The sequence below is a fragment of the Barbus barbus genome (genome assembly GCF_936440315.1).
Source record: "Barbus barbus genome assembly, chromosome: 17".
Taxonomy (NCBI): Eukaryota; Metazoa; Chordata; class Actinopteri; order Cypriniformes; family Cyprinidae; genus Barbus; species Barbus barbus.
In genome coordinates, this window is record NC_136745.1 from 15,454,608 (window position 1) to 15,470,488 (window position 15,881).

General features: G+C 35.9%; 1 protein-coding gene across 1 annotated transcript in view; it reads left to right on the top strand.

The window, feature by feature from the left end:
• The window catches only part of LOC306883602 (A disintegrin and metalloproteinase with thrombospondin motifs 2-like), a gene marked incomplete at both ends in the record, with an annotated part of 179,512 nt that overhangs the window by 80,790 nt on the left and 82,841 nt on the right, over positions 1-15,881 (top strand). The window lies entirely within an intron of this gene.

The window sequence follows — 15,881 nt, forward strand, 5'->3', positions numbered from 1 at the left end:
ATGTAAAGTATGAATTAATTAGAGCTTCAAATAAATAACTGCATTATATGTTACACTGATAAGATGAATTTTTTGAGAAATATCATATTTCATCAACATGTTTTTATATTCCAGGATTTTGTAATGTAATACTATTTTAATAGTTTTTAGAAACAATTTACAATAAAGTTCCATTTGTTAACATTACTTAACATAAACTAACAATGTTACTTCTAAGGCATATATGTTGGTTCCAACATTTACTAATACATTATTTAAAATCAAAAGTTGTTTCTAGTAGTGTTATTTAATGGACTTGAGCTAACATGGACTGACAATGAACAGTTATAATTTTATTAACTAATGTTAATTAATTAAATAGAATCTTATTGTAAAGGATTACCAAAAATGAAATAATGATCACTTATGCTCCCAAACTTTAATGACTGATCATTTTCAATCCAGTTTAACTTTTATTTCTTAATATGACACATTTTTGCTGCCATTATTCATACATCCATTATATCAGATAAACCTTGATATTTTGGTTGAAATAGATTTTCTTTTTAATATACATAGGTCACATTTTACATTTAAATGAACAAATCTGAAATTTGCTGTATGATGACATGAATCATGTGTATACTGTGGATCCTTACCATTGCTATTCAAACTAATATATCAATGTGTGTCATCAAAAGAAACACATACTGTTCAAATATTCCCCCATCAGCAGTTTCTTGGAGCTCAGTAATGTGGTAATGTGCAACAATCATAGTCTCATAGTCTTTCATAATTTCCTAATGGCCTTGAATATGTGAACAGACTCAATCAATGAATAGTTCATTTTTGTGTTAGCTTGCTTTGTTTGTCTGTTGCTTAGAAAGGTTTTGCGGCAACATAATTCAGTGTATTGTGCTGCATATTTCTCCATTTGAAAAATATATTAGTGATCAGCTCCTTCAGCAATTGACAGAAATTTTGACAATTTTGTGTGCTCGGTAATCAAAAGGTGATAATGTGATCTTGAGCCAGGTTCACACTATAAGACTAAAGCATTTTCTTTTAATTGTCTACATAGCAGAGTACCAGGAAAACACTACAAACTCATTGATTTCAAAGGGAATGCTGTGCCGTAAGAGAACAAAGTGCAAGAATGCTCTGTAAAGCAACTAAAAGTTACTAAACTCCCAACTGGAGAATGAGAGCAGCAGTGATGCAGCCAGTTGCAAAAAAAAAAAAAAAAACAAATAAGATGACTCAAAGTACACCATATTTGAAGATATTCATGGGACCAAAACATGCCATTTTAATTTTTAATGTCCAATTGATCACCTAAAGGTCAATCAATCTTTGACATCTTTGGCATTGCTCAGGTATGAGAGGCATCATAACTTTCATTTGTTGCTGCTTTGTGTAGCTGTGCATTGAACAGGTCCTGGAGTGTACGGTGAATATGGGGGATTATAAGGCTCTATTCTGAGCGCTCGCACCTGACACCAGAGCCGCCAATAATAAAGGAATAAAAGCAGCTGTGGAGAGGAAAAATTACTTTCCATAAGAGTGCGTCGCAGAAGGATCTGGAAGGAGACAGATCTTAGCAAAGTGTAGACTGGTGTCAATGCTTTGTCACACCTGCTTCTCAGCTGATTCCACTTCTGGAGTGTTAAGGGGGGATGTGTGTGTGTGTGTTTGCATGCTTTTCTTCCTGTGTAACACCCTGTTATGATAATATTATCCATACTGAGCATGCACCCTGTTGTATGTGCATTTAATACATGCATCTCTGTACACATGCACAAAGTAGACTCTCTGTTGCTTGGTGAGCTGCAGTGTGCGCCTATGAAGCGCTGGGGTGAGTCTGGATGGCGTGGGAAGCTACGCTTGGGAGGTGGTTGTGCTGCACTCTGCTGTGAAAAAGCAGAGCTTTTCATGGCCAGACAGTCATGTGACGCAAAGACAACATAACTGAGTTCTGTTCCTGCTATGCTGCATTTCACTTTCTGAGATTTCATACCAAGTGCTATAGCACTGTCCATTTTAACAACATTGGTATAATGGTTGCTCTTGAGGTGAACTAGGAGGTCTAACTGCTTGTTACAATTCATTGTGTAGCACAGAATAATTTGTTGAACATGAAGGTTATTTAAATTATTTAATGATCCTATTTCCTAGGACTGGGTGACTTCCTGAAAAGTCACTATATGTTCATAAGGATTTTGCAGGTTCTATAAAATTAATCAGCATTGTGAATATTGAGATGATTTCAGTTACGTTTTTCAAAAAACAGTGTAATTAGACTAGTTTGCATAGTACTGCATATTTGTTAAAATTATGATAATTGTCTGAGAGGCTAATTAGCCATATTTTCATAGATGTTATTAAAATCCAGTGCAACAGATTTATATAGTGTTAAATAACTTTTTTATTCTGTAAAAGAATAAACTTATAATAATACATTTATTTTTAATTAAATTAAAACCAATTTATTTACGTAATGAAAAACAGCTCATTTGACGTTACCTCAGAACGCATATTTAGTATCACACAGAAGTGAGTACACCCCTCACATTTTTGTAAATATTTTATTATATCTTTTCATGTGACTACACTGAAGAAATGACACTTTGCTACAATGTAAAGTAGTGAGTGTACAGCTTGTATAACAGTGTAAATGTGCTGTCCCCTCAAAATAACTCAACACACAGCCATGACACTCCCACCACCATGCTTGACTGTAGGCAAGACACAGTTGTTTTGTACTCCTCACCTGGTTGCCGCCACACACGCTTGACACCATCTGAACCAAATAAGTTTATCTTGGGCTCATCAGACCACAGGACATGGTTCCAGTAATCCATGACCTTAGTCTGCTTGTCTTCAGCAAACTGTTTGCGGGCTTTCTTGTGCATCATCTTTTGAAGAGGCTTCCTTCTGGGACGACAGCCATGCAGACCAATTTGATGCAGTGTGCGGCGAATGGTCTGAGCACTGACAGGCTGACCCCCCACCTCTTTAACCTCTGCAGCAATGCTGTAAGCGCTCATATGTCTATTTCCCAAATACAACCTCTGGATATGACGCTGAGTATGTGCACTCAACTTCTTTGGTCGACAATGGTGAGGCCTGTTCTGAGTGGAACCTGTCCTGTTAAACTGCTGTATGGTCTTGGCCACCGTGCTGCAGCTCAGTTTCAGGGTCTTGGCAATTTTCTTATAGCCTACGTCATCTTTATGTAGAGCAACAATTCTTTTTTTCAGATCCTCAGAGAGTTCTTTGCCATGAAGAGCCATGTTGAACTTCCAGTGACCAGTATGAGAGAGTGAGAGCGATAACACCTAATATATATATATATATATACAGTATACACGTGACCTTGGCTGTGAAAACCCAGCTAAAGGCTTTTTTTGTGATTTACTGTTTTCTACATAAAATCATCCTTTCACAGAACATTCTGTGAAAATGTAACCTTGATATCTTTAATATCGACTGAGTACGGCCATATCAAAGACTGAAAAACTAATGGTCAAAATCAAACTTTGATGCTTGTTATCTCATAACTAGATTTTGAGACTTTAGTCTGGATTTCACAGAGAGGGTCACACACACACACACATATATATATATATATATATATATATATATATATATATATATATATATATTAGTGCTGTCAAATGATTAATCCATCCAAATAAATCCAAAATAAAAGTTTTTGTTTGCATAATATGTATATTAGGGCTGGGCGATAATTCGATAACAATAATTATTGCAATAGAAGCGGAATGAAACAGCACGACTAATTTGAATCGCGCCACAAGGACCGTTTATCCACTCGGATCAAAGTTCAAACTGCCGCGAGGCGCGAGCTCACTACTAGAGCAGATGCGTTAACACCAGCATTAAGCAGCACTGTGAGCTCCAGTGTGAAGTGCTTGAATTCAGCGAACACAAATGACTCTGTGATTTAAATTACTTTAAAACCAAACAGGAGAAACTCTGTGTGCAACGAGACAGTCAGAAGGATTTTCAATCTACACATTGCCATCATTTACCGAAAGTGACAAGTGGCCAAGTATGGTGACCCATACTCAGAATTTGTGCTCTGCATTTAACCCATCCAAAGTGCAAAGACAGAGCAGTGAACACACACACCATGAACACACACCCGGAGCAGTGGGCAGCCATTTATGCTGCGGCGCCCAGGGAGCATTTGGGGGTTCGGTGCCTTGCTCAAGGGCATCTCGGTCATGGTATTGAGGGTGGAGAGAGCACTGTACATTCAATCCCCCCACCTACAATTCCTGCCGGACTACGGATTACGAGTCCGACTCTCTAACCATTAGGCCATGACTTCCCCCATTAAAAAATCCATTACCATGGATTTACTGTAGTAACACTCACTGCACCATGGTATTATGGCAGAAATGTGAGATATTCACACTGAATTTTATTACAGGAGTAATGTAATTATAGTATGGATTTGTGACAATAGCATGTGTGTATTTATACTGAATGTTTTTAGACTACTGTTTTTTGTACAAAGAGGCTACCTAAAAACCATATAGTTATATTTTTACTATTTATATATTTATATTCTTATATTTTATATTATATATATATATATATATATATATATATATATATATATATATATATATATATATATATAAATACATTTAATATATAAACATAATATATTTTTCTTAAATATATACATGCATGTGTTTGTATTTATATATGCACAATGTACACTTTATACACACACATATATTAGGAAAACAAAAACTTTTATTTTGGGTGCAATTAATCGTTTGACAGCACTAATATACATACATACATACATATGTTTTGAATATTGGCTCTAAAGGTGAAAACATTGAAATATTTTTAGCTGTATCATCCAGCTATAATAGCACTTTGTTTTCCAAAAATTGCAGTCTGTGGATTTCATGTCCCTTCCATTCTCCCCTTTATTAAGAGAATATTCTTTTGGTCAGTGGACTGAGACATGCACAGACAGATGGACCCCCATGAGGCATATCCCACAATGCATCACCTGCTCCAACTGCTGCCTCACCCTCAGGATGTTCTCCAACCAAATACAGTTTGTCTGAATAACTCTGTACTTTGTTTTTAATGGTCATGGTGCTTTTTTCTTGTCTTGCAGTGAAGTTGAACTCTGTTTGGGTCACCGTTTGATGGTTCATTTGGTAGGCCAGAAGTTGACAGCTGTCGAGAGGGTTTAATTTTAATTTTAGTTTTGTTGATTTTGTCTGGAAAAAATAGGTTGCAAGTGAAGCATCCAAAAAATTAGAGTAGTAGCACTTAATTGTCACATTGTTATTCTGTCCATATTGGCAAATCCCTTCTGAGTTGATGTGCACCACCCACATGAACAGGATAAATTAGTGACTATGAACATATTTTAGTGACTAAAATATGACACATGAATATGATCTCACGTGTCATATTTGGCGAGTTGTGTTCATTGTTTCATATGCTGTTTTATTATGTATTCCCCCCCCCCCATTTTTACTGTTTCCATTGCTAAAAAGGGAAGAATAAGGAATGTTTTGAATGTGTCACACAGGATTTTAATAAGATTTTACCCTTAATAACAATAGTCCTACATTTATTTGGCTTTATATAGTGCAAAATATCATGATCTCATTTTTAAAACATGCTGTAATTCACTTTTTATTTATCGCCACAAAACAGGCCCAGTCTAATTTCGTTCCACAACCTTCAGGTGATGTCACTTTACAAAAGGCCCCATTAGATCATTACATGACTGACCCTCCAGAATAACTTTAGTGTCTTGCAGGAATTGAACAAACAACCTTCCAGTTACCAGTCCAGAGTCTTAACCACTACACCAAATATTCTGCTGAATCAATTTAACTGGCCTTTCCCCCATTGTGACTGTTTTTCAAACAAACCTGCAGGCCAAATAAGCAGCAGTTTAAACCTGGTCTGAAAGTGCAGCCTCCTACACAGTGACTGTCCAGGCCCATTACATCATGTCTTGGGAGAATTGCACACATAATGGACAGAAGTGAGGAAAGAAAACAGAAAATAATTCTGTTTCTTTTTATTTCTTTTTCTGGTTTGAGTGTGTTACCCAGTAGGTCAATAAGAGGTCAGTACTGTCCATCAATTTTACTCTATACGCTTGTTGTTTTAAATGTGTTGTGGCAGAATTTGCTGTATTAAGTGTTGTGAAAATGCTTAGTGAGGAATGGCCACACATACGCACAATCACACAACCAGTTTAAATGTTATCTATCTCACTCAATTAATAGTTGTATACTGTCACACATGCACAGATGGCATCCTGCAAAACTCACTGGAAGTCAGCGAGAAAGCAGCTCCACAATAAGTAGGATGGTACTACTTGTGTGTAAGGCTCTTTTTGGCCAGGCCTGTTCTTTCACAAAACATTTTCCTGTTTGCAAACCTATCACATGGTTTCAAAAGTGCTTTTATGTCTCGTCCAGACAAACTTTGGTTTCTGTAACATTCTTCTGAATTCCTGCTCTTGTGTTCTACGTGTAAAATAGAGTCATGCAGGTTTGTAATGACATGTAAATGATGGTGGAATTTTGAGTCTCACATTCAGAACCAAGCTGTACCACAGATGTGCAAAAAGTTGTTTCTTGTTTTCAACTTCAGCTCTCCTGCACCTGTCGAATGCCTGAGTTAAACCTCATCCAACTGTCCATCTGGTCTTCATTCTGGGTTTGTCCCTGTCTCTCTTAGCAACCTACGCTCTGGTATGCCTATCTGTAGGAATTCACAAACTTTTACATTTTCAGCTCAGTAGAGCTGGTGGATTTCATTGGTCATGAGCTGGTGGATTTCATTGGTCATGAACTGGAACTGTGAGGACACACATATGGCCTTTGATACGGCCTCCATGTAAAACAAAACTGTTTGGGTTGGACCTTTCGAGAAGAGGGTATTTAACTTGAATGTTTTTGTAGCTACACCCAGACAAGAACTTGATCAGTCTTCACCCAGAAAGAAGATTGAAACACAAAAGGAGAATTTTTTGAAGAATCGTTATGCATAAAAGATATCGTAACTGTTTATAACGTTACATGTGTCATACTGTCATGTTTCTCAGGTAGTCAGGAACAAGGAGACACAGAGAACTCACAAAACTAGAGTCTTTAATATCCAACAGGGTTACATGGAGCACAGGCAGGGAAGACATTCAGGAAGACAATTCAAGGACCGACAAACACTTACTGAAAGGACTGGGGCTTTTAAAGACAGGATAACGGGGGAACTAAGGAGACACTCCTGGAATCAAATTAAACAATCAACATGAGGGAGAAACTGGGTCACGGAACACCTGGGAGCAAAAAAACACAACAAAAACAGTCCATGATCCCGACACACACAGACGTGTATATATTGTTTTTTTTATTATATATATATATATATATATATATATATATATATATATATATATATATATATATATATATATATATATATATATATATATATTTTATTATATATTTTTTATTACATATTTCCTTTTGTGTTCTATACATTTTCCGGGGTTTTTCCTATTCCTTTAATGAACCATCCAGTTGGTTTTCTCCCTTTCTCCACAGGTGGTCAGCTGGTATTTATAGCTACACCTATAGTATACAATTATTTCAGTCCTGCCATTTCCATCTGTATTTTCTGTAAGAAGTTCACTGGATTTGTTTGAACTCGACAGATTACAGGGCAGCACCAAAGCTGGTTTTAGTGGTCTTTTTATGAGATCTTGACTCCAGAAGATCTGTTCTGAAAGGCCTAATATTACAAAATAATAACACACCCAGTATTCCCAGAGATAGACCCAATGGACTTGACCACCAGAGGAAGCAGCTGGTTGTAGGAACACTTCCTTCACTGAAACTCTATAATTTCCTCACACACTCTCTCTCAGTGTCTCCTTTTCTGGTTCTCTGCCTTTTGCTTACTTTCATGTTTCCATTCATTTGTAACACCTGGAACGGGGACATATTGATTATCAGAACAAAGTGTTTTATTCTTTTTTACAGCTTGTGCTATGAGCTGTTGCAGCGTATGTACTTGTTTAAGTTATGCTGCTAAAATCCTATATGAAAGAACATGTTTAAGAAATATACAGTATAGGAAATATCTATCTGATCACATTGGATGCTATCTGAATACCGAAAGGCATGTTAATGCCAAGTTTAAAAGTTTTTTTTATGTTATTGGCATAACATAATCTTTTGCTTTCTCTCTCTTTACTGCCCTAAACAATATTACCATTTAGGTTTCACAGTTTAAACTACAACAAAGCATATTCTTGGCCAATTTATCACAGTATAAACCAGAATAACCTCCACTGCACTCAAAATAACTGCTGCTCGGGAGCCATGTGCTGTCAGATGCTTGAGATAATTCTTAAGACTGTTTCATGTAAGAGTGATTCACCTCAGAGTGCCGTTCTCTGTAGGTCTGTTATTGAGCCATCACTCTTAGTGCTACACCACTATCATTACAGGGAGGGGGGCAGTATGGGAAATTGCAGGGTGTGTATCCGCCTGAGCTTCTGGGATACACATTACGAAACTGGTGATTCCATCCACAATGTCCATAAGCAATACACATGAATGCACATGACACCAGGGCTGTCACTTTAATTAAAATGTTGTTATTTAGTTAATCAAGTATAAAACATAATATGATAAAGCGATTTACTTATCTGTATGTACATAAGTTCCATAATAAGGACTCTGTTAGCAAAACATTTGTAAACATTTTACATTGTGTTCATTTCTGGTCTAAATGTAGTTCATTTAAGTGTTATAAGGAATTAATGGTAGCACTTTATTTTAAGGTTCAGTTCTCAGTATTAACTAGTTGCTTATTGGCATGCATATTAGTAGCATATTGGCTGTTTATTAGTCCTTATACAGCACATTTAAATGCCTTATTCAGCATGACCACGTTCTAGATCTCTTAATCTGACCCAATACCTAAACTTAACAACTAACTTACTATTAATTTGGTTAACTTACTATTAAGTGAAAAAATAGGACTTTATTGAGGGAAAACCCTTAGTTAATAGTGAATATGTCTTCCCTATTCTAAAGTGTTATTGAATTAATTCCCCATGTTGTTGCTTTAAAAAGGAGAAAAATACAAAACATTGGAAAAAAAGGTTAATGGCAAACACATCTAATAATAATTTTGTAACCAATTGATATTAATGTTTTCGTTTTATTGTGGAAATAATGCCTATTTTTCATTGTGTGTTATTCTTGTATAACGAAAAAACTAACAAACAAACTTTATTTTAAGGACCAATTCTCACTATTAACTAGTTGCTTATTAGCATGCATATTACTAGTGTATTGGCTGTTTATTAGTACTTATAAAGTACATATTCTGCGTGACCATATTTTAAATCCCTTAATCCAGTTCCATATCTAAACTTAACAACTACCTTCCTAACTATCAATAAGAAACAAATTAGGCATTTGTTGAGGGAAAAGTCTTACTTAATAGTGAATACGTGTTCCCTAATCTAAAGGGTTACAAAAAAAAAAGAAAAAACAATTTAGAAATTCTTCATTTGGAGATTTACTTAGCAACTATTGATTAATTGTCAATTATTTTATCATTATTTGTTTATTATGTAAATTAATTGGTTAAAAAAATGTAATTACCAGACAGCTTTAGTACAGAATCACAGTAATACAATATTTGTAAGTACTTTTACATTTCGATGATCATTTATAAAATCATCTGCTCGTTATTACTGCACTTTTTGATCTTTTTTAAACAAATTAAAAGTAGATAATTGAGCATGACAAAACAAGAAACTTTCTGTTATTGTTAGGAAATTGTGAAGTTACCACGATCATCGCAGGCAAATTGGGTAATGATTAGCAACTGTTCAGAATTAGCCACATGGCGTCATGTTTTGTGGGTGATTGTTTTCACTAGCTTGGTTTAAAACCAGCGGTAATATGATCCTCAACGCGTTTTGATGGTTTTTGTTTTGAGGCCTTTTTTAGCTGTCGCCACTTTTGCTTTTCTTTACGTGGTACATGTCATGTTTTTCATTAAAGTTCCACTCCAGATTTGCTGGGAACATGGCTATTTTAATAGATGTTCACATGGCCTTAATTAGAGATACTCCGGGGGTAATTGAATGCCCAAATGACACCTCTGGCCTATTAGAATTCATTAATGTGTTGTGATTAGCATTCACAGCGCTCCCCGGAGGCATTTGAGGAGAGATCATTTTGAAGCAGGAGGTCTGGATCACACATTTCAAAGATGCTACTGCAAAGTCTTGATTATAAGTGTCAAAACTGCACTGCTTATTTGTATAAAACCTCTTTGAAGCCCCACTTTTTTTTTTTTAAGTGGGTATAATGTTTATAATCTCCTGACACTGTATAATTATATTCGAGATCAAGTTTTTAGATGATGGTTTGAACTAGGGTGGTTCGGAGTGGTTTCCTCAGTTCCAGATGGTTTACTCGGTGTGATAATGAAGCATGTTATTTTTGAGCATGAGTGATTTGTTTATTTGGCAGAGGGGAAGGGTTTGATGTTGGTAGTAGCTCATGTAAAGCGTCTAAATGGTTTTGAATGTGTTGCTGGCAGCTGAAACGCCCAATAATGATGTAGTGGCTTTGATTCATGGTGGCGTCTGGCGTGTCACTCCTCAATTTGGACAAATTTAGCATTTTTCATTTATGTTCAGTGTAGTGGAGTATAATTTATAATCAAAATAGCAATATGGGAACTATCATGTTAAGCAGGTCTGGTTGAAGAGGGTACAAAAGCAAACACTAATGCAGAGCAAAATTTACTATCATCGATGGAGGTTTTCTTATACACTTATCAGGTTTAATGAAATACTGACAGGCACTTTGAAGTTTATTTAGCAATAATGACCAACTGGCTGTACATTATACTGCTCGTTACATTACCAAATAAATTAATAAATAGACAGGACATATTGATTTTTATTTTATTGTATTGTGTGAAGAAATAACATTTGAATGATGTGACACATGAAACTGGCATGTAGGAAAAAGTTTGCCTGGGACAGTGCAACTTTTTAATTGTCAATTATGCTAAAAAACATTTATGATTAAGACCAATCACATTCAGGTATTCCACAGATCTTGTTATTTAAAAGTAAAGCAAAAACTTACTTTCTATGTCTTTCTACTGCAGAATATAAAATAATATATTTTGTATAATTTTGCTAGCCAAACAAGTTTTGACTTTAGACTACAGAGACATTTCTCTAAATATATTTGTAACAAAGTTCGTAGATCGGGAAGAAGGAGGCGGGAACCGGCAAACATTTAAAGAGTTTAATAACAAAATAAACAAATACAAAAGTAAAGCGGCAGCCCCTCACGGACGACTGCCGCACAGAAAACACAAAATAAAGTCCAGGCCTGGTCCTCTCTCGTCTTCCACTGTCGTCACTCCTCCTTTTATCCTTCCGGAGCTCCTCCGTGGGACTCGAGACCGGTGAGTGGTGCAGGTGTCGCTCATTATCATCAACTCCACCGGCCTCGCTCCGTTCCCACGGCTCTCGGCCCCGCTCACTACAATATTCTTTAAAGTTCCGCACATGAAAGAAAGTCATACAGGTTTGGAAGAACATGAAGATGAGTAAATAATGACATTTTTTTGGGGGGCAAACTATCCATTTAATATTTTCTCAGGCAATATTATATCATCCTTTTGATAGTTTTGTCCTTTTGCATTTTCCTGCATTCTTTTAAGTGTTTGGATAAAGAAAAAGAGCCTCTTTCAAGAACAAAACTGATTGATTTCTGCAGAGAGTATTGATGATGGTCTACTTAGAGTTTTGACTCAAACATTTGTGCTCATTAGGGAAAGCAATATAATCACAAAATGATTGTGGCTTCAGACATCAAATAGGACTGCCAAATTAAGTCAAGTGGGATCTTGCCAGCATTTATGCACATTAAATATTTGTAGGCTATTTTGGAGTGCAGAAAAAAAAAAGAAAAAAAAAGATTTCCATCATTATTTACTCACTCCGTGCCATTCTAAATCCTTTCTTTATTTTCATTATTTTCATTTACTTTCATAACAAGCATGGAAAAAAGTGACCAAATGCATCATTTCAAAACTTCTCCTTTGTGTTTCAAAAGTCATATAGTTTTAAAACAGGGTGAGTAAATGATGACAGATTTGTTTACTCTAAAGTAAACCATGTGTTAATTAGATTTTTTCTAGTAACACAGTGGCTCCTGTAGTCTTGCTGAACATGCAATGTATACCAAGTGTCTGCTTGATGTATTGTCTTAGAGATTCAGATACCTGCTTTTTCTCTGGGCTGTTGATTATTTTATACAGTATGTTGCTCAATATCCACCCTGATATCAGACAAGTGGTCAAACTAGTTAGCGATTCTGCAGTGCATACATGAGTGTAAGAGGAAAATGGTCAAAGGTGACATGTACTACTGCTTTGAATCACTGCATATGTAGCTTTCACTTAAAAGAGTAAGCAAATGTGTGTAAGCCTGATTAAAAAGATGATCTCCAGTAATTACGAGGGAGCTGATTTTATTGTTCTTGAGGCATGGCTAATTGAATGAACACTTATCTGTCTGTTTTTTTCCCCCTTCTTTTTTCCTGGTTTTACCGCATTCAATAGCCTGTGGGCCTGCTGTCCCGTGAGAAACCATGCTAATCAAGTAGTGTAAGATATATTGTGAATACTACTGTGAAGAACAAAAAGATGTGCAAACATTTCAGTTCTATTTTGTATTTGCTCTGCATTTATTGGAAAGCAAATTTCCAAGAAAATATGTATGTAGTGATCTTCCATTTGCACATGTGCGTAGTCTTCCTTCTTTCTCTCCAATAGAATATATGTCTTTGTACCATTAGCTGTATCCAGAGGGAGTGAAGCAAAATAAAAGCAGTCCAGGGTGGCCACCTAACAAATGGTTAAGGCAATGAACCAACACCTGCACTGGCTTATGGAGAATTGTGTGCTGGGAAACCGTAGGACTACCTAATACAGCTGCACACTTTTACTCAAGCGAATCTTATGCCTGCAGTCCCCAAATCAATTTTACCCCATGCGATGGACATGATTTATTTCCACTAGTCTGAGCTCCTTGCTGTATTGACATTCTTTAGGTTTCATTATTGTGCACCTTGTAGGGGTTTTCTTGGAAGAAATAATCAAATTACTTCAGAATTTCTTTTTACACTGAACCTTGTGCTCATTTTCTTAGTACTGTTAGTCTGTTAGTACTGTTTTTTGCAGCTGAGTATGTTTGCTTTTTAAGTTTCATACAGGCAGAACAAGGACACAAACTTCAGTATTTGTCAGTTTATTGTAGTGTAATGTACTGATTGTCATGAAACCAACACTAGCTCAATATCATGCTCCACTCATGTCTTGATTCTGTGGAATTCTGTCTGTCGTCCTGTTTGTGTGTGTATATTTATACGCACACACATCTGTGGATTATATTTCAAGTCCTCTGAAGCCACAAGTTTTTGTGAGGAATACTGTATATTAAAATTTCAGAATGTCATTTTTGATCACATGCATATGGAAAAATTAGTTTTCATTTAGAATGAACTGTACCTTTAAATGTGTTAAATGTAAACTTTATAATGTTTGTCAGTCATTACAGTTTGCTCAGACCACCTTGACCAAACAAAGTACCCAGTGCTATATTCTCTTTGGAAGTTTTTATTCTCTGTCACAGCGTCGGAAAAACACAAAGATGCCCTGAAGTTGTCAGTTGCTAGAAGAGAGTAATGGGGGCATAATAGACACATCACCTCACGAAATCAGTGTTATAAAGAGAAAAGAGAGACGGCTGTCTCCTTTAAGTGTTTTTGGCAGCTTAACTGATAGTAATGAAACATAACAGCCTGCCATAATAACTGTCACTATTGCTTACTGGGCCTCTGAAGGGAATAAAAAACCCCCCCAAAAAACAGATTCAGTCTGAAACTTCAATCTGTGCTGTACTCTATACTTGCGCAGTTGACATAATTCCCGTATAAGGTTGTCTGCGCGAGAGAAAGAAGTCAAACTTTGACATGATAATGGCTTAGTAATGCAAGCTTGTTGTACTATGTCTGTAAGCTAATGCTTCTTGAGGGAATGCTAGAAAACTCTTATAGCTTATATACAGACAATTTTAGATAATGCAGTAGTACAACCAGCCCCTGACTGTGCTTTCATTTGGGAATGTGGAAAAATAAAATAGATAAATAAAAATAATACCATAAATAAATAAATAATCATTGTAACATTTAAAATAATTGTAATTGTAAATAGTTATTGGAAATTATATACATAATTAATATATACATATACATAATTGAATATAACTTATTTATTTTAGTATATATAAAAAAAACGATATTATGTATGTGTGTGTGTGTGTGTGTGTGTGTGTGTGTGTGTGTGTGTGTGTGTGAGTGTGTGAGTGTGTGTGAGTGTGTATATACAGTATATCACAGAAGTGAGTACACCCCTCACATTTTTGTAAATATTTTATTATATCTTTTCATGTGACAACACTGAAGAAATGACACTTTGCTACAATGTAAAGTAGTGAGTGTACAGCTTGTATAACAGTGTAAATGTGCTGTCCCCTCAAAATAACTCAACACACAGCCATTAATGTCTAAACCGCTGGCCACAAAAGTGAGTACACCCCTAAGTGAAAATGTCCAAATTGGGCCCAAAGTGTCAATATTTTGTGTGGCCACCATTATTTTCCAGCACTGCCTTAACCCTCTTGGGCATGGAGTTCACCAGAGCTTCACAGGTTGCCTCTGGAGTCCTCTTCCACTCCTCCATGATGACATCACAGAGCTGGTGGATGCTAGAGACCTTGCGCTCCTCCACCTTCCGTTTGAGGATGTGTATATATATATATATATATATATATATATATATATATATATATATATATATATATATATATATATGTATATGTATATATATATATATGTATATATGTATTTCTCACAGCGAGTATCATGGCAGATGCCAAAATCCACTGGTATTTAAAAAATAATATTGTTTTGTCTATTTGAAAATTTGCTTTACAGTTTTTTACAATCATTTTTGCACTAATATCAGAACCTTCATGTCATTTTTCAAAACTCTAGACACATAATTCACAACTAAAGATCAAAATGCACATTTTTCGAAACACTTCACACTTTTTCCAAATTCTTGGATACAATACACATTAGCCAAAGATCTTTTGTTCATTGATCTGAAATCACTGGTTCAAAATGACAGAACTTAACATCAAAGTATTACTATTTCAAAATGCAACTCGCGCATTACATCTGAATTGAGTGTATATTAATTTCATTACAATGATCTAACTATCAATTGATACAACTGCTCAGAATACTACGTAACTGTTGCATTGCTCTTAAAGCATAGTTTTATGGAAAATTTTGAACAACATTATGAAAGTGGAGAAACTGAGTGAGGACTGAGTATGTTTCAGGTATGATCAGTTTCAAGATGCCTGTTGTTGGGAGAGGGAAAAAAATCCCCAAAATTCTATGTCATTGTTATCAGTATTTGTTTTTCCTACAGTAAATGTCTTTTTAGAGGGTGACAGAGCTGGAAGCTGATGAAAACCATTCATATTTTTGGATGAGGCAGGCCAAGAGATGGAGGAGAGGTTGAGAACCCAGCAGTTGAGAGGGGCCCAGAACGATGTTCTCTGGGGGGCCTGACCACTCCTCCACTGAATGTGATTTTGAGGGGTCCCATAACAAAATCAGTGCAATGGGCCCAGAATTCCTAGCAACAGCACTGAGTGCAATCCTGGTTTCAGGCTCATCCACAGTTTATCA